Source organism: Haemorhous mexicanus, chromosome 1 (genome assembly GCF_027477595.1).
Source record: "Haemorhous mexicanus isolate bHaeMex1 chromosome 1, bHaeMex1.pri, whole genome shotgun sequence".
NCBI lineage: Eukaryota > Metazoa > Chordata > Aves > Passeriformes > Fringillidae > Haemorhous > Haemorhous mexicanus.
The window spans coordinates 40,079,685-40,102,512 of record NC_082341.1 but is presented as its reverse complement, the minus strand read 5'-3'; the positions used below and the strand labels follow the sequence as shown (position 1 = coordinate 40,102,512).

At 37.9% G+C, this 22,828-nt stretch overlaps 1 protein-coding gene across 1 annotated transcript in view; it reads right to left on the bottom strand.

Moving 5' to 3' along the window:
• CMC1 (C-X9-C motif containing 1) overlaps positions 1-22,828 on the bottom strand; it is a 42,364-nt gene that overhangs the window by 1,870 nt on the left and 17,666 nt on the right. The window lies entirely within an intron of this gene.

Here is a 22,828-nt window from a genome sequence, read left to right as displayed (position 1 = left end):
ACTCAAGGCTACCACCTAAATCTCTGGCATTTAAGAACAATGAAGATGCTCAATGAAGTGAAAGTACCTGGTCTGTTTTAAAGACCTTAAGACTTAAAAACAAGTCAGTGAGATACTAAAACAGAACAGCAAAGTCATGGCTAAGGACATGGGATTTATCTGGGAATAACTAAAATTATGCCTCATCGTTACCAGCACTCTGTACAGATGTTTCACTGAATAATAACCCTAGATAAGAATTGGCTGTTATTTCTATCAGGAGATTTCAAGCTGTTCTAAGAGGTAATCAGCTACATTTAGCAAATGGAAAAGAGAGAGAAAAAAAGGGAGCCATGTGTCCATGATCAACCAGGAGCCAGATGAAGAACAAAGTTCACCCCTACCACATCCCCTTCCAGAATTCCATCCATTTCTCCTCCTCTAAGGTCTTCCTGGTAGTGATTTAATATCCAGCAAATTTAGGGCATACAAAAATTATTTTCTTGCACATACTTAGCAAAATTTACAGCTAATCTAGTAACATCAACACATATTGGTGCTACATCACACAACAGCTAAATCATGTTACCTATGCTCAGTGTATAGGTACATCAAGACTTAAATGAACAACATAGAAGAGATTTCTGCCTATAAAGGCAGCACTCCTGTCCTTGCTCCTAGAAGATGCCCGCTGAAATGGGCATTAAGCAATTGTGGACCTCAGTGGAACAAAATCCACCTTTTTGGATCCTGGACACTACTGGCAAGATTTTGAGAAAGTGATCCAACAGCTGCAAGCAATCCCTAGGTGAGATTAATCTGTTTGTCCACAGCTATTATTAATTAGGCTTTTACTAAATAATTTACAAGACAAGGTAGTGTTTGCTTAAAGTGGTGATGACAGATTTCAGTGTCCTTATACTGTGAAACTTTACAAAGAACTGACTTCTTACCTACTTCAAACATATTATTTATTGATGAACACTTAAAAACATTGTCCAGCACAGCACCCAGTGTTACACACTGGAAACTCCACCACACCCTACATGCAAACCAGATGAAAATGGGTTTAAGCTAACCAGTTAATTACCAGCTGGGAAGACACTGTAACCTGTGCTCAAAGGTATCTATTAAAAACCACATGCAGTTTCTAAGATCTATGTGTTTTAGACTTAAAGTCAACCAAATGCACAAGCACAGCTTTGAGGAAACAGGACAGCTGTTTCCTGGACAGCTCAAGTTTACTAAGCAATCTAAGCTCAGAACAAGACAAATGTGTTATTAGGTTATCAGAATATTTCTCTGGTTTTCAAGGGTGAAGCTGACATTTGTTCCATTTCTTCCTGGGCTATTTATATTGACTATTCCTACATCAGCATCTCAGAAAAATCATACCTATTAGGACATTTCCAAAAATGAACTTTGTTTTTTTTTGTGGGAAAAAAAACAAAGGTTATTTTTGGAAATGACCTAATAGGTATGATTTTTTGAAAGCTTTTGGTTTGTCTAATTTGATTTATACTCTCTACAGGCACTTCTTAAAGTGCTGTGCTGAGGTTTTGGGTTGGGGTGTTTTTTTTTGTTTTGTTTTGTTTTTTGTAGTAGTAATCATTTCTTCTGGAAGCTGTGAAGTAAAAACCACTGAAGACAACAGGAGGTCCCTCTCACTTGTTAACTCACCAGTCTAGATTGGTTAAAGGCGTGATGTCCCAGTGAACAAAAAAAGCCTGAACTGCAATTGCCAGCATTCCCTGGCTTCAGAAGGCCCTGCCTGTGGTACATGGGCAGGCACTGTTGCAAAGTGATAAAACTGCTTCCAGCTGTTTAGCTTTAACATTACTGATGCTTAACAACAGAGAGGAAGAAAGAAGGTTAAAGCATATTAGGCATCCTTATATGAGCACACAAAACTTGATTATCCATCTCTTCTGTTTGGCAGTCACGTAAGGAATGCAAGACAGGTTTAGTTATAAACACTTACCAGAAACCTTCCAGGAGTGTGGATAATGTTTTTTTTTATTTTTAATTGTGCTTTGTCTTGCTCACAGAGGGTCAAGTACCAATCTCTTCACTCTCCTAACCAGGACTCAAGGAAATGGCATGAAGCTGGGTCAGGGCTAGTTTAGGTTTGTTCCCAGGAAAAGATACCCACCCAGAGGGTGGCTAGGCACTGGAACAGGCTCCCCAGGGAAATGGTCACAGCACCAAACCTGCCTGAGTTCAGGAAGCATTTCAACAATGGTTTCAGGCACATGGTGTGACAGGGGTGTTCTGAGTAGGGCCAGGAGTTGGACTTGATGATCCTGATGGGTCCCTTCCAACCCAGCTTATTCCATGATCCTGTGACTCTTCCATGAAATGAAATGTGTCAATACTGAGCAGCACAAACAGTGTTTAAACTACTCATTTGGAGAATAATGTTAGAAATAGTGCTCAATAGTTGCAGATATCTCAAACCAAGAATTTATCTCCATGTCTGATAAGGCTTAGTCATACCATAATCAGGCAATATCTGCATTGTTGACCAAACTTTCAGGATGTATAGCAAGACATCACAAAAGGAGCAGATAGACAGCATCCAGTTACAAACCTATTGTAATTTAACACTTTAGCAGCTATGGGGGGTAATCAGAACACTAAAGAATCCAAACAAACCTTCTTCCTGATACACTGATAGAAAGAACAGAATTGATCTTTTCATAATCTTGTGTATAGTACTATCTTTATGACCTCAGGAAATGGCTTTCCATGATTTCAGAAGTTCATGGGCTGATACGTTTTCTTTCTTCCTGCAAGCAGCAAGCTACCAAAACAAAACTTCAAGCAGCAGCAAAACAAGAGGCAAATTTGTGCAAGTCTGTAAATTCATTGCGAACTGTAATACAAAGGAAAGTCATTTTTCAAACAACAAAAGTTATTCCCAGTATTTCCAATACAAATAAACTGAGGAACAGAACTCAACACCACAGAAGTGAAAATGCCTTGTAAGATAGGGGAAAAAGGCTTGGCCTCCATCAAATCACCCCTTTGCCAAGGCTTTTCTAGGACAGCTACATATGTCCATCACTGAATGCTCTGTGCACAGACAAGGACAGATCCACTACTGCGTCAGCAAGCTGCAGGTGCCTACCAGTTACCACGGAAACTGGCTACAGACTCCCCTTTCACCTGCAGCAGTCATGGTTCATGACATCATATCTGACATAGGTTACCCCACAGGCTCCTTTCCATGCCACGGGCTCTGTCTTAGGGGATGCACACGAAGCAAAGATCTCTTCTCAAGGCTACAGCTCAGAGAGACTTCACTGAACAGCTCAACACTGATTTGAGGCTGGATTTCTTCTTTTTCTCTCATGAAGAAACCTTTGCATTTCTGTTGCAAGGCAAATCCAAAATAAGTTTTGGTCACAGTTCAGAGAATGTTAAGTCTCATTACGTTCTGGCCATTACAGGCACATAGAGAGATTTTAACTGCTAAAGCAAGCCTGCAATTTAGTACCTTTCCTAAATCAACCAAGTATGTAGGCCAAAAATGTATCTTTGCCAAGACAGAGGTCTGCTGTCAACTGAACAAAACCTGAAATGCCATGTCTGAATACAGAGTATTTCAGTTTTGCCAGTTCTCACCTGCTCACTATGGCATGCTGGCATGTGCAAGGGATCCGCCTATGATGGGAAGACCACATTTTCAGGGAGAGACAGGAGGCTTTTTGGCTGAGGCTAGAGATGAGTGAGTCCTTCCAAGGACTGACTCTTCAGCAGGGAGCATCTCCGGCCCTGAGCAGCTCAGAGAAGCTGCTGAGTTTGGTCCCTGGCACCTCCCGAGCCTGTGGCACTGCCCAGGATCCAAGAGCCGGATTTCACGGGGTTTTCCTATCCCAACTCACCCACCTGTCGAGAAAGCACGACACGAAGAACTAGGAGAAATCAGATCCTGACATATGTAAAGTCACAGAACAGCAAAAAAGTAGCTTTTTAAAACCTTAATTTATCTATAAAGCTGGACAGACATGCGTTTTTTTAATAAAAATCCCATTCCAAGTCTTTCTGTAATTCCCTTCAGATACAGAATTATACAAATTATGTTGGAGGCGTGAAAAATTAGTTTTGAGTGCCTGACTTAGTATATTTGATGGTTGATTAAAAACTTCTTTAAGTTACAGAGCGCTCTTTTTATTAAGGTTTCTCTGATAATTAGCTAGGTTGGCACAGTAAAGAACACTTTGTTTACAAAGATCTTTACACTCCACACTAATCTTTGCTGAAAAAAAACAGTATCTAAGAAGAATGCTTTTCTTTAGTATTTCTAATTGCTTTTTCCCCAACTCTGTTTTATGACTTTACAACAAGATAATATGAAAAGCAGATGGAAACTGAAGTGAAACTGGTGAACAGTTACTTATCACAGAGTAAAGATTGGACAAATTAATTCCCTGTCTATTCAAGCAGTCAGTCAGGCATATGCAATACACAATAAAGTATTTGAAAAGATCAGATACATTACCAGAAAGCTACAACAAAGTTGGTGGGGGTCCACCAACAGATGTCCTGAGACATACAAGTCCTAATTTGAAAAAGGACATAAAAAGCCAGGGTCCTGTTCATTTTAACTTTGGAACATATTGATAGGTTCAAGAAATATTTGCTCTCTATGACAAAAATATAAAACTTGTAGGATTTTGAGTCAAAGGGACAAAGCAACATCTGGCATAAGACACAGGCACAGCTCTGCAGAATAAAGACAATGATTTTCTTCCATACCATTAAACCAGACAAGGTTAAATTTAACACTGTTAATTTCAGTGTCTGCAGGACTACAAACAGTGGGCAACAAAAACAAAGCAACATATTTATGATGCAAGTGTTCTTTATGTACCTTACAATACCATCCCACACCCAAACAGAATTCAGCTGGTTTATTCACTGTGCTGCATTCAAAATGAAATGGTGCAATAGGTGTGTTGGACTGCTGAAGTTTCAGTTATGTGTATGTAAAGGAAAAACTTCATGAAAAAAACCATGTTATGTCCTGCCACAAGTTTAAAAACAAACTGAAAGATGTGGGGCTGTTTTTGCAATTTAATAAAAAGGAACAACCAGCATCAGATTGTATTTGTAGCAGATTTCTAAGAGATTTTTTCTCTTTAATTTAAATATTTTAAAATATTAAGATAGTTAATTATTTCTTCTTCCAAATATCAAAGTCTTCCCATGTGCAAGGTAAGAGAAGAATAAAAAGTGGGACTTATCTCCAGACAAGCAGCTGCATGGAAACTGTGTTGATATAATATCAAGGAATCATCCTCATTATTTTCAATGTATGAACTGTTTGTAGCGTGAAGGCTATTTCTGAAAGTTCATTTTTTGTAGATTCAGATTACAAAAATACTTGGCACTTTCATATTGCCTCATATTGTGAAGTGTTCTACATTTCATATTATGTTGGAACTGTAGTTTTATCAATTACAATTGTGCATCTATTTTGCAGATGTGCTTGTACACAAAATAAATGAAATATTCCCCATTATCAAGATAAATTGATCCTCTCAGGTCTGGCTTTCATTTATTTAAAGACTTTACAATTTTACTACTTAAGAGAAAGTCCTACAGAGGTGTTATCTCACCATTTATATTTTCTCAACACTTATGATACTGCTATCACACTCTTAAAATAAGGAAAAAAAAAAAAAAAAAAAACAGCCTGCATCATGATCCAGACCAGACTTATTCTGGGGTAGGTTTTTTTCCCTCTACACAAAAAAATAAAGAACAACAACATAAAAAAAAAGAAATAGTTTTGTCCAGTGTTTGGGTCATTCCTTGGGCTGTACCACTGAGTGGAGAAAAGATGCCCAAATAACAATGGGGATTTGGAGGTGATAGTAGAAGGAGGAGGAAACACTTCCCTTTAAAATCTAAACAAGGGCAAAATTTTAAAACCTATGTTTGCAAAATGTGTACAAAAAGATTAAATGATCAAAAACATTACCAGCAACATTTTTAAGGGTATAAAATACCCTTAAATAATACTTTTAATTTTGTATTAAATTCTGATTCATTAGCTTGTTACTTTGAAGATGACTCAGTATGCACAGAACAGATTACTGGTGCATTTAATGAGCCAGAGGAAGTAGTAGCATGAGCATGAAGAGATTGTTTTACATTGTAGAGTACGAGCTATTTGATATTTCCAACACAGTACAAAAGAAAGCTTCTCTGTAGATTGCTCATGGTTCAGTTAACATCACTGAATATCTAATACCTCCAACTCAATTAATTCTCACCTGATTAAGATCAGTCTGATATTCAAACTAAATCATCTCTCCAGTCAAGTAGAAATCAATATTTCTGATTTTACTTTTAAATTACAACAACAAATAAAATACATGCATCGTCAGTATGCTAGGAGTAGCTTTCCTATTCTAGCCTTCTATGGCATGCATAACACAGCTGATTAAAGAATTATTCTAATTTGAGCAACAATATATATAAGGCAGATTAATTTGAAGAGAAGGAGATAGCATGAAATAATTAAATGCATCTTATATAGGGCAAAGAGAAAATTGACATAAAATAACCTTGATTCTTTCAAGTGAACCTCTGTTATCAGATCAAATACTTTGTCTCTGCAAATATCCATTTGCTATAACATAAAAATCATGTACTTTCCATTTTCCTGCTCATCACCAGCCCCCCAAAATCTGATCCATTTCAGCTTTTTTAGCTGCAGGCATCTGTCCTAGGAGAGATAATCAATGCATACTAGCACACAATACAGGACTGGGGAGCAGAGAATCCCAGGAATTCAGGAAATTTAAGGAAGAGATATTCATCCTCCTAGCCAGTCTTTTCCAGGGCACTCACAGCATAGAAAAGCAGCTTTATCTTAAAGTACAGAGTGCAAACAGAGGATCCTCTAGCAGACCACAGCATCTCTGGCACTCCAGAATGAAATGCAGAAACCTCCCTCGTCCCATGACTGAGGTGAACACACAGCAGGAGAGAAACATCAGGAAGGCAAACAGCACAACTGTGATCTGCAGAGGAAGAATGTTTCCCAAAAAAACCTAGAAACTGTTTGTCTAAACACAATGCCTTGGGATAAAGAAAGCATCTTACCAATATCCTGGAAATAAATCTGAAGACTTTGCTTTAAGGGACATTTAGAGACGAGAAAATAACATACTGGATCAATACAGGCCTATTTGTCCTGTACACCATCTTTCTCAGAAGGCAGTAATAGCTACTTTAAAAAAATGTGTCAGAAAGGCAACATTACAGAAAAACATCTTCTCAAATGAAGTTTCTTCCTAATCCTTATCAACTGTAAGCTTGGCTTATACCTTGAAGCCTGAAGTTCTCACATGCCCTTCAAAACCCTTAAGAACCCTTAGGATGCCTTACGTGGGGGGTTTAAATGGACAAGCATCCAAAACAAGAGGATGAAAGTGGGAAAAAACCTGAAACCAGAAAGGTATATGCTAGCCTGGATTCCTTCAAAATCTCTCTGCCTTGGCCCACCCAAGTCCTGCTAAACTCCCAACTACTGCAATTGTAGTTATTTGTTTCATACCATGCGTGCTTTTTTCATTAGCAGGTTTTCAGAATCCTGCTGCAAAAATTAATTGGCCTCAAAGTATCTCTCAGCTGGATACAGAAACAGGCCAGAGCAGTAGGGAGCAAAGGCAGTCTACCCAGATCAAAAATGTTTGAGAGTTGGTTGGGTTTTTTTCAGAACATCCAGTTACTCGCCCTGTAAATGCCACCTACCTACTTAGGACAAAGAGTTTCCAAAGTTTTCATGTCCTACATCCATTGATATTGCAAGGATCTAGGTTTGGTCAACTGGTTACAATGGGCTCTTAAAATTAATACAGGAAATCCATGGCCTATTTAAACATTCTGTTTCAAAAAATATTAAAATATATATATATAGGGGTTTTTTTCAAACCACAATACTACAGCAGTTCTGAAAACTGATGCAAGGCACATAGGGATCCTCCAACATCAGTTAATTCAAAACAGAAGTCATTGCTCAGCTGATGATTTTTTTCTTACAGAAATATTAGCAGAGTTTCTCTTGTTTTCAAAGACAACAATCATTAAAGACAGAATTTGTGGTGGTGGGGGGGGGAATAGAAGATCTTAAGAAACTACCATCAAGGAATGACAAGCACATTCATGGAAGCCACGAACCATGAAGATACAGTCCCATTCCCATGTGATGCAGAGGCTTGTGCTGGGGGAACCTCTCTCACCAGACTCACTACATGTGCCCTGCAGTTCAAAATTTGCTACCATTCAGACTGAGAATTGTGGATGTTTCTAAGAGGCATAACCAGAAACCTCAAGCAACAGCAGAGAAGCCCTTCTGTCTGTCCCAAATAACCCACACTTATCCACAGCATATCATTGGACCTTTTCTTTCCAATTTTATAATAAGCACCAAGAAACAGAGAATGGAACTGAAAAGCAAAGTTTAAGAAAGAGAAGAATTGCTTTGTTTAAGAAAAACACATAAACCATGCTGAGGAACACAGCCAAACACAGAAATTCAAGCCAACCCAATCAGCTCAACGAACAAAACCCAGACAAATACTTAAAAGTATTAACAAAAATATGCCAGATTAAAGTAATTAAGCATTAAAGAAAAAAAAAAAAAAAGAGTTCTGAAAATAACCTATACATGCAATCTCAGGATACTTTAAGGAGCATTTAGTTCTGCCATTAGGACAAGGGCAGGTCAGCTCTGCTCTATGTCCTGCACATTTGAGATCTGACCAAAATGTCTTCTTGGGGACAAGAGCTGGAAAGACTAAAGTTGGTTTTCAGTTTCATATGAATACTGAATGCACACATGAAACTTGACTAGGAAAAGTGTTTCCCTAAGAGTCACAGAGTCAGAAAATAACATATACCTTAAAATGTCAGTCAGTGCTTTCCTGATTATTGCCAAATGATGAAATACTGTGAAAGACAGAATTTATTAGCAATATATGTTTAGTCACTAGAATTTCAACAGAACTTGGACCCTAACAGCAAAAGGAGCTTAGGCACAGATGATAAAGAGAAATGTCTACTTGTTAGTTTTGGTGCCATAGACCTGATCTGATCTTCCTTCCTGGATGTACAGAGTTGTCAACATTTTCTATATGCATGAGTATACACACCTACCTACATATGTGTGTGCACACATTTTGCCTCAAATGCACAGGAATCTAGTACACTGTCATATTTTTAAGTAAATTCCAGCAACCCAGCTCTATGAGAGCTACAAGAAAAGTCCTCCTGCTTCTGACTAAGCATGACAGGCAGAGCACGGCAGTACACAAGAAGGTTATGTCCTCAGAAGACACAGGAGAAATAGCAAGGGCATAACTATAAGGCTTTACAGCAACTACTTTGTTAGTCAAGGCAGATTTAAGTGCTCAAAGATGACAATCTGCTGGGCTATGCAGGCAGATTTTTCCAGAGAAGGAGACCTCCTTTTCTTCCTAGTGAAATTACAAAAATCTACCCTTTTAAGCAAAGTAAGCACATTGCTGTGAAGCATTTTATTTGTGTAAATCATGATTTGTCCACTAAAGAAATCTGCTTGAGGAATGCTCTTGTCAAGTACAAGCATCACCTTCTCTAAAAGGCTTCAGGTAAAGCAATCCCAGCAAGCACAGCCACCTGGTTAAACTGCACTGGTTTTAAACAACTGCTTCCTTTAAGACTGCCTTGATCTAATTTTCCTCCCACCCTGCAGTAAGTATCCCTGACATCAAGCGTTACCATACCAGGCGCTGGAAGAGGCAGAACTGGAACAAATGCAAGTTCCCCCATGGCTACTGTCTGTCACTGCCTGCTTTTATATAACCAAGTGCATCCAACTTGAGCCGTGCAGAGCAGCCTCGCCTCTGCCTATCCTCCCGCCTCCTTCGGGAGCTGCCGAGCCACGCAGGGACAGCGGAGAAGTTCGGATAACAGATGATTTAAAGAAACAACACCTCTCCCTCTGTACCACAGCGACTGACTCTTCAGCTGAACTATAAAGGCAAAATACATCTCTTTCTCGAAAACAGAGCTTCACGGAGTGGAAAAAGTAACAGTAATGTCCTTCTACCACACGGTGGGGGTAGAGCAGGGCATTTATATAACTCCTGAGGAGGCATTTGCCCAGCTATTCCTCCATGACACCGGCTCTCAGTTACACCGTGCTGTGTCAGGGACTCTTCCTTTCTCCCTGCCCCAGTTCAACTTAATGGACTTCCAAAACTACCTATTTAACACAGAGCTCCGATACTGAAGGTTGGTGGTAGCAGTAATAGTAGTTCTCACTCCTCTGAATGAAACAAAATATCTTCTAAAAAAAAGTGAAACCGGTTCCAGGGTTGCAGCTGGAGGTGAGATGGGGCACACAGAACAGGGTCAAAATCTCCGGTCTTTTGAGAATACAGAATGCTCCCAATATATAGAATATAAAATATTTATACAGTTATTAAAAGAGGAAGTTACTTTCCCTCGCAGGTCACAATTCATCCCCCAACCATTGTTCCAACATCTTCAAAACAGCTATCATGTACTTATCCTACTTTCCAGTAAATGTCTTTTTTTTTCCAAAGTGACTAGCCATAGGCTGGTGTGGAGGCAGGAATTCTTCACCATGGAGAATTCCTGCCGAAGAATTTCTGCTGATTGAGGTAGTACTCAGTGCTAGTAAGGATGACAAAACCAAAGTGCAAATTTTCCAGGAAAAAAAAAAAAAAACTGCTGTGTCCATGTTCTAAAAGTGAACAGTGAAGACCCCTGCAATTATGGCCACTATGTGATAAAGTACATAAACTTACTTTTTCAAATGAAATTGCATCATTGACTACGGAGGCATTTAGAATTTCAGACTACTCTACTCATTTCATGATTTTGAAGAAATTACTTTAAACCATGAGGCAGGAAATCACACTATCAAAACTTAGCAATATTTGGAAATTTGATAGCAACTGTGTAACATTTATCTTTCATCTTCTGTAAAATGTTTTAAATAAAGGAGCGTTTCTTCAGAATAAAAGTTGTAATTTTAAAGACAATAACATAAAATACTGGTAGAGGGGGAATTTACAAACAAGACTTTGATAAATCTACAGGGCAAAACAAAATGCACCAGAAACTAGGTATGAAAATCCCTCAAAAGAGAGAAACTGTTTTGCAGTGTAAAGCTTAATAGGCAAATGGCGTAAGAATCTGTGTGAGACATTGACTTTACTAGCACAAACCCAGGTGTAGTTTGGTACACTGAAGCCTCGGGGACACAGCTCTGCCTTCTGAAAATTGATTACACTGTGCTCCTCAAGCTGTATGCAGAGGGATTCAAATTTGGCAGGAGGGAGTTTTAAGTGCATCTATTCTGCCTGCTCCAATTATCTTGTTTCTGATGCAAAAACATCTTAGAGCATCAACATACAAATACAGCATAAACAGTGTTACGAAAGAAACAGCCAAAACAATCACATAGATGTGGTTTCAATTTTTAGAAAAACAACCAAACTCTTATGAATTTATTCAGCAATTGTTAAAATAAGTATGTTAACAGTGCACTGCTACAAAAATCATTGGCAAAGGAGATACTGAAAGTTAAGACAACGGGATACATATATGAAGCACCAGTTTAGAAGCCATTTGTCACTTCTTCCTATGGTATGAGGATACTTCCAATGAAATATCACACGCCTATCCAAGCAATCAAGAACTATAGGTTTTGTCAATTGCTTTCTAAAGGAGGAGACTAAATTTATTCCTAACACATTCAATCACAGACCAATATCCAGGGCTCAACCTGCTGTAAGACCAGAAGTGACAGAAGACCCCTGCGCATTACCCAGTGGTAGCTGAGGACACAAGAATCTGAAGCTGCATTCAGCAGCTGGGACATGAGCAGAAACTGTCTCAGGGTCCTGGTGCTGCCACTACAACCCCCTGTGACTTTTTGTCTTCTGTTTATTTAGGACTGAAAGTAAGGACCTTTCCTGGTTGAGACTTCAGTGCTATGACTGGTTGACTGTGAGTGCATTCTCCACTGGCACAATGAGATTAAAAAGAACCTAATGTGGCTAAAAATCTTTCCTCCATTTTCTGGGTTTTGAACTAAATGAGTTTTACTCACTGAATGCAGATGTACACATGCCTCTATCACCACAGATTTGTCAGCATGTAAGTTTTTTCCAAAGACTTGTCTCACCTTTATTCTGAAAGAAGAAAAAAACACCCAAAAGCTAGCATATGCTGTATTAATGTAAAACCCCTAGAGGGCAACTAAGCTTCAATTTCAACCTGCATAAATATTCAGCTCCTTAACTAGTTTACAGATTATGTAAACTATTTCCTTCAACCTTGTTTTTTTTCCCCTCGTTTAAAAGAAATGAATCCTTTTCATTCTCAAATCACATTATTGCTGCCTATTTAGTGCAAGTTAATCACCACTGCCCAACCAGAGATCGAGTCCTCAACCCAACAAAGCTCAAATGTGCGCAAAAGAGAACAATAAAGAAAACACATGCAAAGGCTTCATTTAAACAAAGACAGAAAACAAGCATATGAAAGTCTGAAATCACTTTCTTTGCATTAAAGACCTTTAACAATATGTCTTGTTTATTATTCAGCTTAGTATTAATTTATTGCATGGCATCTGTTTTCTAGTACAGCAGTCTGGTTGCAAGTCTCAAATTTATAAATCAGAGTTTACACTGTTGAGATTATTTGCCTGTTTTCCCCTACACCAAGATTTCAGCCTTATATATTTGGTGACCAAAAAAAAATAAAAAGTTATGAAATAGGAAACAAGATGTCAAATTAGTTATGAAAAACGGCTTCATTTAGATTTTGGTCTTTAGCTAGAGTCCAGGACTGCTGCCAGTAGTGAAAGTAAAAAAAAAAAAAAGGAAAGTAATTGGAGCCATAAAAGTAAAAAGCCTATATTCAATTACAAGTGCTCTTCCCAAATTTTAAATTGGTAACCAGTGTCCAGCTGAGCCCTGTTTGACATGAACCAGAAGGCAGCAACTGCCTTTCCCCTACTCTGATAAGATCTTGTTGGGAGCTGAAAGACACTATCCTGCCAGTCCACACCTGCACAGAACCTGCAGACACACTGATGCTTAATGTTAGAGAAGGCACTAACAAACCAATGGGATTCCCAAGATATGGAAGCAACCAGAGACAGACAGGAAAAAAAACAACTCAAATCCTTAGGAAATGCTTGCCAAAGTCCAAGAGTTTCTACAAGGCTTTTGCAGAAGATTAAATACCCAAACAAAAACTGACAGCACTGCCATTCCTTGCTTTATGCATACCAATGTAATGTCCCATATGCTTTGATCATGACAGTTCTCCTTCATTTATGGTCACACATATCTGAACAGAGACTAAGAATGCCTACCAGTAGAATACATTTTGCCTCATTTTACTCACCAAAATTTCCATGTCCCACCCAAAGCTGACTCTGAAAGTACCTTCCTGTCCTTGTTGCCTTAAGCCTTGACAAGGAAGGGGTAAGGGAATGGGAAAGAGATAGAGAGAGATAGAGAGAGAGAGAGGACTACAACTGGGATGACATGTCTTCCATCCTACATGACTTAAACAAAAATCAAAAGAGGAATTTGAGGAGCTGACATAAATCTCCAAGGGTGTTCCACTTATAAGGGTCACCTCTCTGAACACTGCAGAACAAGATGAAGTAACTTCTATCTCCCTTCTGCTTTGAAAGACTGCAGAAGGGAGAAGAGGAAGGCTAGACTCTGTTTCTTACTCAGATTCATTGCCTGAAATACAAGAAGCTTTAAGTATTCATTCTGACTTTTTTGTCACAAGTTCAGCCAAGGCTCAGAGATCTGAGGACCTGACAACTATTAGTACAAAAATGCCCACGTAAAATGTTATTGTACAATCAGTTTGGGTCTGGACACACAAAAGATTATAAGTACCAGATCTCTTTATAGCACAGCAGAACCCAGACATCAGTGTATAAACCTTACAATCAAACTTATTACGGTGACTATATTACATTAGAAACAAGGAGATTCTACCTGCTTCACACAAAAGAATTTTTACACACTGTTACAATTTACTGCTTATGTGAAAAGGATCTGGCTGAACCTGATACCACAACCCAAACATTGTTACCTTTTAGTACTTTTAACACATTTCCCAGAGGTGATTATTTCTCCTCTTCATTAGAGTGGCTGAATTACTTTCAGGCAAGTCAACTCATTGCAACACAAACATTAGGGCCACAGAGATCTGTAACATCAGGTTTGGAACAAACAGCACTGCACTGAAACCACTGCAGAAAAGAAAATCATGAGACCAGAACTGTTTATCTGGTGGGAGAAGGTAGCCAAAGCAAAAGTACACAACTGTTAAATATCTTCCTTCTTTCTACAGAAGCACAAATACTATTTTTTGGGGTTGTAATTTACTAAGTTCTCTGCCCAACAATGAATGTTGCTAAATGGTTTGTGCACAGTCAGTAAGTAGTATTTGCATGAATTTGACAGCAGAGTGAAGAGGACAGATTCCCCCAACAGTATTTTGGTTTAAAACTGCTTAAGTTTTATAGTTACTCAACAGATAGAGCATATCAAAATGAACTTACACCAGTCTTGCTGAAGCAAAAGCATCTTTTCCACACCATTCTCACTCTCTACAAAGAACTCAAAACTTCCTCAAGCTGTTTGGAATGTATAAAATAAAATATAAAAAAACATCACACATACATACATACGTGAATATGCTTTTTAATTTCCTTAAAGTTGGAATAGTTTTCAAAAGCACAGGGACACCTCTATTACAAGGAAAAAGCTGAAGAACCATTAATACTACTACTCAACTGTCATGAAGCATTGTTACACTTAGCTAATATAAAATATTTTAAACATAGGACTTTTGATATAAGTCATTGAAGACACCAGAGAAGCTGTGAGCTCTTCTAGCACCCCATTAAAGATAAGTTAATTACTAATAAAATCTTAAGTTATAGAACCCCAAATGCTATACCATTCTTTTGTATTCCTCTTTTCCATATTCTATGGAAAGCAAAGGTAAATTTCTGTTGATTAACTAGATACATACTGAAGCCTACATTTAATGTAAAAAAACCCAAACCACTCAGAAAAGACATGCAAAGAAGCACAAGGAGGAAATCAGGACAGATCAGAAATGACAAAGATTATTTACACCAGAGAAAACTAAAGAGTTCTTTTCACCATTGGCCCCATGAATCATTTTGACTGGGTTGTCAGAGTCACTGTAGAAAATTATCACCCCAAAGGCAGGAAAAAAAGCAATGAGCAACAAAGTTTGAAGTTGCAGGCTGTGGTCACTCTTGTTCGCTGGATATAATTTTCTTCAAGCTGAAAGTACAAGTTCTCCCTCTGAATTTAAATGTCAATTTTAGCATCACATCATTAAAGATTTTGGGTGTCTTTGTTTAAGGTACTTCATGCTCCTGAAAACAACTCTGGAATTTCAGGGTTCAACACCTTCCCTAAGCCATTTCAGGGACTCTGATAGAAATAGTTTTCCAGGACGGTTACTGAGTAAGTATTTTATTTTTCTTTTTCCCTTTTGCCTGTTTAACGTAAATCAGATCATCCTTTTTCTTCCATTTGAAGTCCTGCTTTTATTCAGATCACGGAATCTGTCCAATGTATGAGAACCCAAATTGCTTGAAACACAAAGAAAAATTAGTTCAGGCACTAAATAATAATAAAAAAAACGTAGAAAGCAAAAAGCATTCTTTGAATTGTAAAATAGAACTAAGCACTGAAACAGGCCATAGTAGCTTAAACATTAACCAGATTACAGGACAAACACAGGCATACTAGGTATGGCCCCAACAGAAGATGATGGTCCAAAATGTCTTCCCAAAGCCCTCTGCAGACCTGTAACCCTTTCATGCTTGATAAATGTGCCCTCCAAGGGCATCAGGTTTGATAAGCATTTCACAGAACTGAAGTTCATGCTTTTGAAGCATGGTTAGACCAGTCTAGATTGCATCAAGAAGTCCTACTTTCAACTCTCTATGTCTTTCCACACTTTATACACTTTCTGTACATTTCCCACATATTAAACCATAGCATTCAGAAGTTCTTTCTGCAAACATTAGCTGTGTCCCCCTAAAATAACTTTTTAAAAGTCTGACAGTCTACACCCATAGGCGAGATCACATCTCAAGCCACAACTCTGCAGTGCTTTATTTTCACTAACTTCATGAGCATCCCATTACTGCAAAGAGCATGGGACATTTCTGTCACCAGGAAACAAAGCAGGACCTGTATCAAGCCTGGCATGCAAATGTAACAATAATTTTTTGATTTTGTGCTTCAAAAATGACTATTTAAACACCCCTGAAATATGTTGTTGATCTGAAAGCTTGAAGGGCATTATTTAGTGCATACTGAAGAGGAGGAAGAGGAGGGAAAAGAAGAATAACTAGAATCTCCTTGGGAGATTCCATATCACAGCCAGAAAGAAAACTAAAAGTATACAACATTATGGGTGATAAAAGTATTACAAGGAAATCCAGAACTTGAATATCAGAAGCCCCCAAAAAAGGCAGTAGTGACCTAAAGAAACCTTTCTTCATACTCATTTTAGGAAAAAGGTAAGAAGGCAGATCTCTTAATACCATAATTAAAGTCCCAAATTCCCTACAACCATTTCAACTCCTTCCCAACACAACAAATAAATACGCAGAGAAGAATCTGGTCTCTCTATCCAAGGGAAATTTTCACACACGGGTCTTCTACATTTTCTTCTTCAAAATTCCTCATGTAAGTTCCTTTCCTACTCATTATCCCATCAGCATGACTACCTTCCCTCCTTTCCACGATTCCTGTCAAATCCTTTACTAGTATTCCACTGAAATCTAGAATAGAGCAGTTAAACTGCTTTTCTTGTTCCCTGATCATAAATTTAAAGCCTCATCCATACCTCCAAAACTCTGTACAGCTCTAGCAGTCCTTGATCATCCCTTTTCCTATCCTCTGACCATCTCTGCAGTTCTTAATTCCTCATCCAAAACACCTCTCACCTTCTGTTACATGATTACACTTCCTGTAGAGGTATTCATCCTGATTTGGGGCAGCAAACGTTCCAGGTGCTCTTTTCTGCAGGACTGTTATGAATAAAATTCAGAGGGATGACAATACAGCACAGTGTTTTATGACCTTTCAACACTGTAGCCTTTACTCCCCTCTTAGGCATCAGACCTTTAAGTAAAACACTCTTCAGAGCACCAATCTCCCTACTCTTTTTCTATCCAGCACCACAGAGACAACTACTGGAAAGCATTTACAACAGCAACAAAACTAAATTTGGGGGTGAGAAAGAGGGGGATTATTTTTTGTTGTTGTTATTAAAAGGACCTGAAAAACAATGTACAAGAACATAGTTTTATTCAGCAAGAGACAACGTTGTCTCTAGCATTAAAAAAAACTACTTGTGCATTGTCGGTGTTGTTACCACAGGACCCATTAACTACTACATCAAAGAATAAGTGCTAGAGGGACAACTCCCTCAGTTTGAGATAAGCAATCTTTAGAACTACTGCTCTACATGTAAGAAGAAGCTTAAATGTTTCCATCCCAAAACAGGATAAAAATTTGAGATTTCATTGTTTTCAGAAAACAATGAAGAACACTTAGATCAAAAAGCATGAAGAACCCTTAGAACACCACATCTTGTTGAAAGTGTGTGTAGTTGCCAAACCATGTTTCAACTGTGTGTTCCCTTACTGCCTGATAAGACCTGTGATTCCTGTCTTTTTTTTTTTTTGACTGGTTCTGCTGAGTTGTAACATTCTACACAAAGATATGTATAATGGGTATAGGTCTCCAACACACAGAAGATAAAACTACAACTCTCATAATCCATTGTCTCATTAAATCAAAGCATATTAACTAAAATCACAGTTCCTATTCTGATTTCCATTTAGTATTAATTCCTGTTGAGCTTCATTTCAATTTCTGGAGGTTTGGATAAGCCATTTTCTTTGGCAAATACACTTATCAACTTCATGTGTTTTCTAAAGAATGGACAGAAGCTTTCCCCTATCACCTTATGCTGAATATAAGGTCAATATATTGCTTTTAGGCTGTCTGAATGCTCACTATTTATTGTATTTCTGAATTCACAGAAGCAGCATTTTGATCAAACTAAGTTTTATTTTCCACTGCTGAACCTAACGCTACCTATACAACACATTCTGACTTCTACAGTTGAAAAATAACCTATTTTCTGTGTGAAACTGACCCAAGGGTAATATTAATAATTCAAATACAACATAAATATTTATACACAGGCAATGAGAACATAGCATGACCTCTTGAAAGTATTAAGATTTATTTACACTAACTGTGTAACTGTTGAATATAGTATCTAAGAGGGGTTTATGATGCAAAATTTCAGAGCGACAACTTCATACATTGTTAAGGACAGGCAGCTAAAACAACAGCTACTGCGAGTCACATGAACTGCCACTGCTCTGTCCACCCACGCCGCAGTTACACCTCACTGTAACACTCTAACACTGCACCCATAGGTTATTGCCCATCAGAAGGGATGCAAAAAACCCCTCAGAGAATCCCAAGTTTGCCCTTGCTTGCTGGTAGTAAGAATGACTGACACAGAAGAATCAAAACGTGTCAAGTGGACAAGAAAACTATGAGAGCAGCAAACACTGTATATAACATCTGGGAAAAGGCATTAGTCAGTGGCTGGAACAGCACCCTCACCCTTTTGTTGGGAGAAGAACTCAACCATGTCTCCTCCACTATGGACACTCCCCTCACATGGTTCCCTAAAGAATGATCCAAATACCATGAAATACGCCAAGATCGTTATATTAGATCAACAAGAAAGGCTGCATTTCTCTATTTTTACAGTTTGTACCAATCTTACTTCACCAGGACCCTAAGACACAAAACCAGCTATTCAACCTAACATTGTAGAGTGTACTAGTGGAGAACTGGAAATAACTTGAGCACTTAGAAGGCATATACATCAATGCTGACATCATTCCTGAAAAAACAAGTTTGGAGAAATTATGATAGAGAAGAGACTTTTAAACTTCTTCCATCAGTGGGCAAAGAATTTCCCGGTACAAAAGTCAGATGAAGACAGCAACAATGTTTCAGCTTCACTGGGGAATTTGTCACAGAGTAGTAATATGACTGAAGGGTAGGAACAACTGATGACTCGGACTCTTAATTTCAAGTTCAACTCTTCCAACAACCCAAGAAATTATACAACAGGACAAAGACAATTAGTTTCTTTCTTTCCTTATACACAATTAAAGTACTCCCATTCTGCAGATGTTAAAACAATCTGGAAGAATAGCTTTCCTCCTAAAACTGGATTACCAACTGAACACCAGATTACAATAATTGTATCTCACCATAAGAGCTGCAGAAGAAGCAAGCCTACTATTAAACTTCCAGCAGTTAGCTTGGTGAGTGCCCTTGTTATGGATATTACTACCATGTACCACAATAATCCAAAAACACATAGGCATCTTCTTTTTATACCAGCATTTGTTAAGAACATGTAATTAATCTGAGCTATATTAATATATTTATGCTGGACAGGGAAATCAATTTAAAATTCAGGATCTTAGCTGGAAACCAATAAAATCTGTAACTTGAGAAAAGCAAATTGAAAGACTGCACAAAACACAGGTAGCCTCTTGAGGTTCTCAGCTATGAGCTCTGAACTACCAATATCACTTTAATATCTATACATAAAAATCTCTACCAGGTAAGAGAATCAAAAATCAAAACAGGGCTTGTAAGATATGGCAACCTGGCTGAAATTGATATTCATTAAAGTACTCTTTGCATGAATAGGAGCATTTGGACTCTGTGGTCTTTATCAGAGCCCCAGCTGGTAATGGTTGAAGGTTAATGCCTTACCCCATTCTGTTCAATTTTCTGTCCTAATTAGTCCTCTAAATCTATAGCTGTGAGCACCAAGTGTCTGTGCTCAAAAGAAACTAATTAATGCTAGCAAATTAGATCAAGTCCAAAGATCCAACAGCCAAACTCTTAAATGCTCCTTGTTAATAGGAAGTGTAGCTGTCAATAACTGCTGTTGGTGGCTATAATGAGGCCTCTTTCTTTCACTGAAAGTGATTTCATTTCTCTTTGTCCCTGTAAAAGCTGTTCCTTTCCCTAATAAATTAAAAAAATAAAAAAATAAAACCCCCCACACAACTAAGTTGCAGTGGTAAAGCTAGCAGCAGTCCGACCCATTTCTTGTCATCAGCTGAGTTGAAATTACATAGACAGAGGGAAGAACAAAAATAATCAAAACCAGGCAAGTTCCCTCCCTGAACATTTTCTTCAAAGTGCTCAAAACTAGTTAAATCACTGAAATTTCTATCATCATGCAAGACAATATGCCTTCATATTTCTTTTCTATAAATTAGCTTTGGGTAGTTAATGCTGTTATCATTCACTCAAACAAACACACACAAATATAGAATTTCATTTCTTCAAATTCTAATTTACATATAGTTGTTCTCTCTGCCCAGTTTGCTGAAGCAAAGCTCAATATACCATAATTCCTCTAGAGATTGTATTAATTCACATAGTTAAATGTGATGAGAGCAAATTTTCACTGGAAATAATATAGCACTGAATAATGTTTTTCAAAATCAAAGCTATTGTGTGTAAATAAGAGCATCATATAAAAATTCGGCATCTTACTCTCAAGGAATGCAAGTCAGAATAAAAGCTCACAGCAATTTACTATTAGTATTAAATATAACTGCACACTATCAAAATATCTAAAATAATTTTAAAAACTGACTACTGCACAACACATAAAACATAGTGTAATATTAATAGTTTCATATAAGGTCATGTGGTCACACGATATGACTATAACATACTTCAGTATTCAGATAATAAATACAGCAACAGATGACAAGTTTTCCTCCATTCTCCACCTGCAGTTTTTTTGCTGAATTGAAACTGTTCTCAAATTATACTAACCTTTTCCTCACAAAAATGGAGTTGCAGATAATAATGCAGCATATTTTTTTAAATCCTCCTAAGAGAAGGCTATTGTGGTCATAAAAAAAAATCTGTGATTCTTCCACTGTAACCTCTCAGGCTTTCCACCAAACTCTGAATAATATGGACATAAGAACATGTAAGCAATTTCTGATCACAGCAGCTCAATTTAAAAAAAAAGGTACCAGCAGCTGTCGTGTTAACTCATTGATTTTTATCAGTCACTTGATCTTTTTGCTTTGGTCAATTAGAAGATCACTGTGTTCCCAGATACTCCTAGGAGATGTGAACTTGGAAAAAAAAATGTAAGGACTACATTTTCACAAAGATGCAAAGTGGATGAATGAAGTTCAGCTGTAAATGGTGATTTTAGTTTTGATTTGCTACAAGACAAGAACACTCATCAAAATTTTTAAGTAGACCTGTCATGTAATTTCCCTCTGCTATCAGTCTTAGCATCTTCTGATGTCAGAAATATAGGTACCAACAGGTTAATGCTCCCCCAGCATTCAACAAGGGTTGGCAACAATTAACAGAACTCAGTTTGCAATACCAAGGAAAGTAAGAAACATCAAGCAAAATTTGCTAAGGATTTCACATGTTTCATTATCTGCATTTCTGATAGGAAAGTGTATATAAAAAGAATGGTTTTTTAAGAAGGCATATCTAAAGGTATGCTTGGGCATTTAAATGTACAGCACCACATGAGTTCAATCAGAAATTTCTTTGGATTTACGGACCTTGCTATGTCAGGTGTAAGGGTCATGGTCTAGAGCAGGTGGCCCCTAGGGGGACAGAGATAATGTCAGTGACAGGACTGTTGAGTAACTGCACATTATCAAAACTCCTGATGACACTGCTCATGCTCAACTGTAGAGAAGCCTGCAGTAGTGTTGCATCCCATCATCTTCACTAAGTATCAACATGAGCCCTGAGGAGGAGAGGGCTAATGGGAAATCTGGAGAATAGGAGGAGGATGGCTGCTTGGAAATGTCCTTTTCCAGCCACACTTTCCAAACCATTTTTAAAGCCCTGCCAAGTATTATGAGATTTTTTTCAGCAATGCAACTCCAGCTGCTTTAATTACACAGCTCCTCCAGACAAAAGAACCATCACAACGGTGCTCTCAAGTGAAGGTCCTCAACTCGGTACAAGTAGAAATATCTTCCTTGTGTCTCCCTCATGAACATTTTAAAATAGATTAACTTTTTTTTTTTAAAGGACAGAACAACTTGTCATCTTGATCAAATGGATGTCTCCCACAATATGCTTAAAATAAGAAATGGCTACCTTTACTTCACCATCTTTCTAATGGCAGAACCAGGCTGAGTTGAACTATCTGTCCCTGCAGTGACCCTGAAAATACTGTAGGTCTATTTCCTCTTGAATCCTTCAATCATACAAAGGAGTCTCATTACAGAAGATGTCTGCAGGTCCTCTTCATGACCTTAAGGGCCCAAATCCAGATGATATGACAGTAAAAGACAACAAAATTCAGAGGAAAGAAGTTCAGAACTTAAACCCCTTGTCGATGGAGAAAGTTGCTCTTTTCCCAGAGAAAAAAAAAAAAAAAAAAAAAAAAAAAAGTGAGGTTTTGGAAGGTCGGCAGAAATGCTTTACAATACAACAAATACACAAAACATCTACAATAAACCTAATACAGAATTAATTTCATGACTGACTCTGTGACCCAGTAATTTCTTTTTGGGATCTCAATTCAATACAACTTCTTCAGATTCTAAACTCACAACATCTCAAACTCAGTCAGTTCTATTCTCCAGGCCAAGTAATCCAAAATT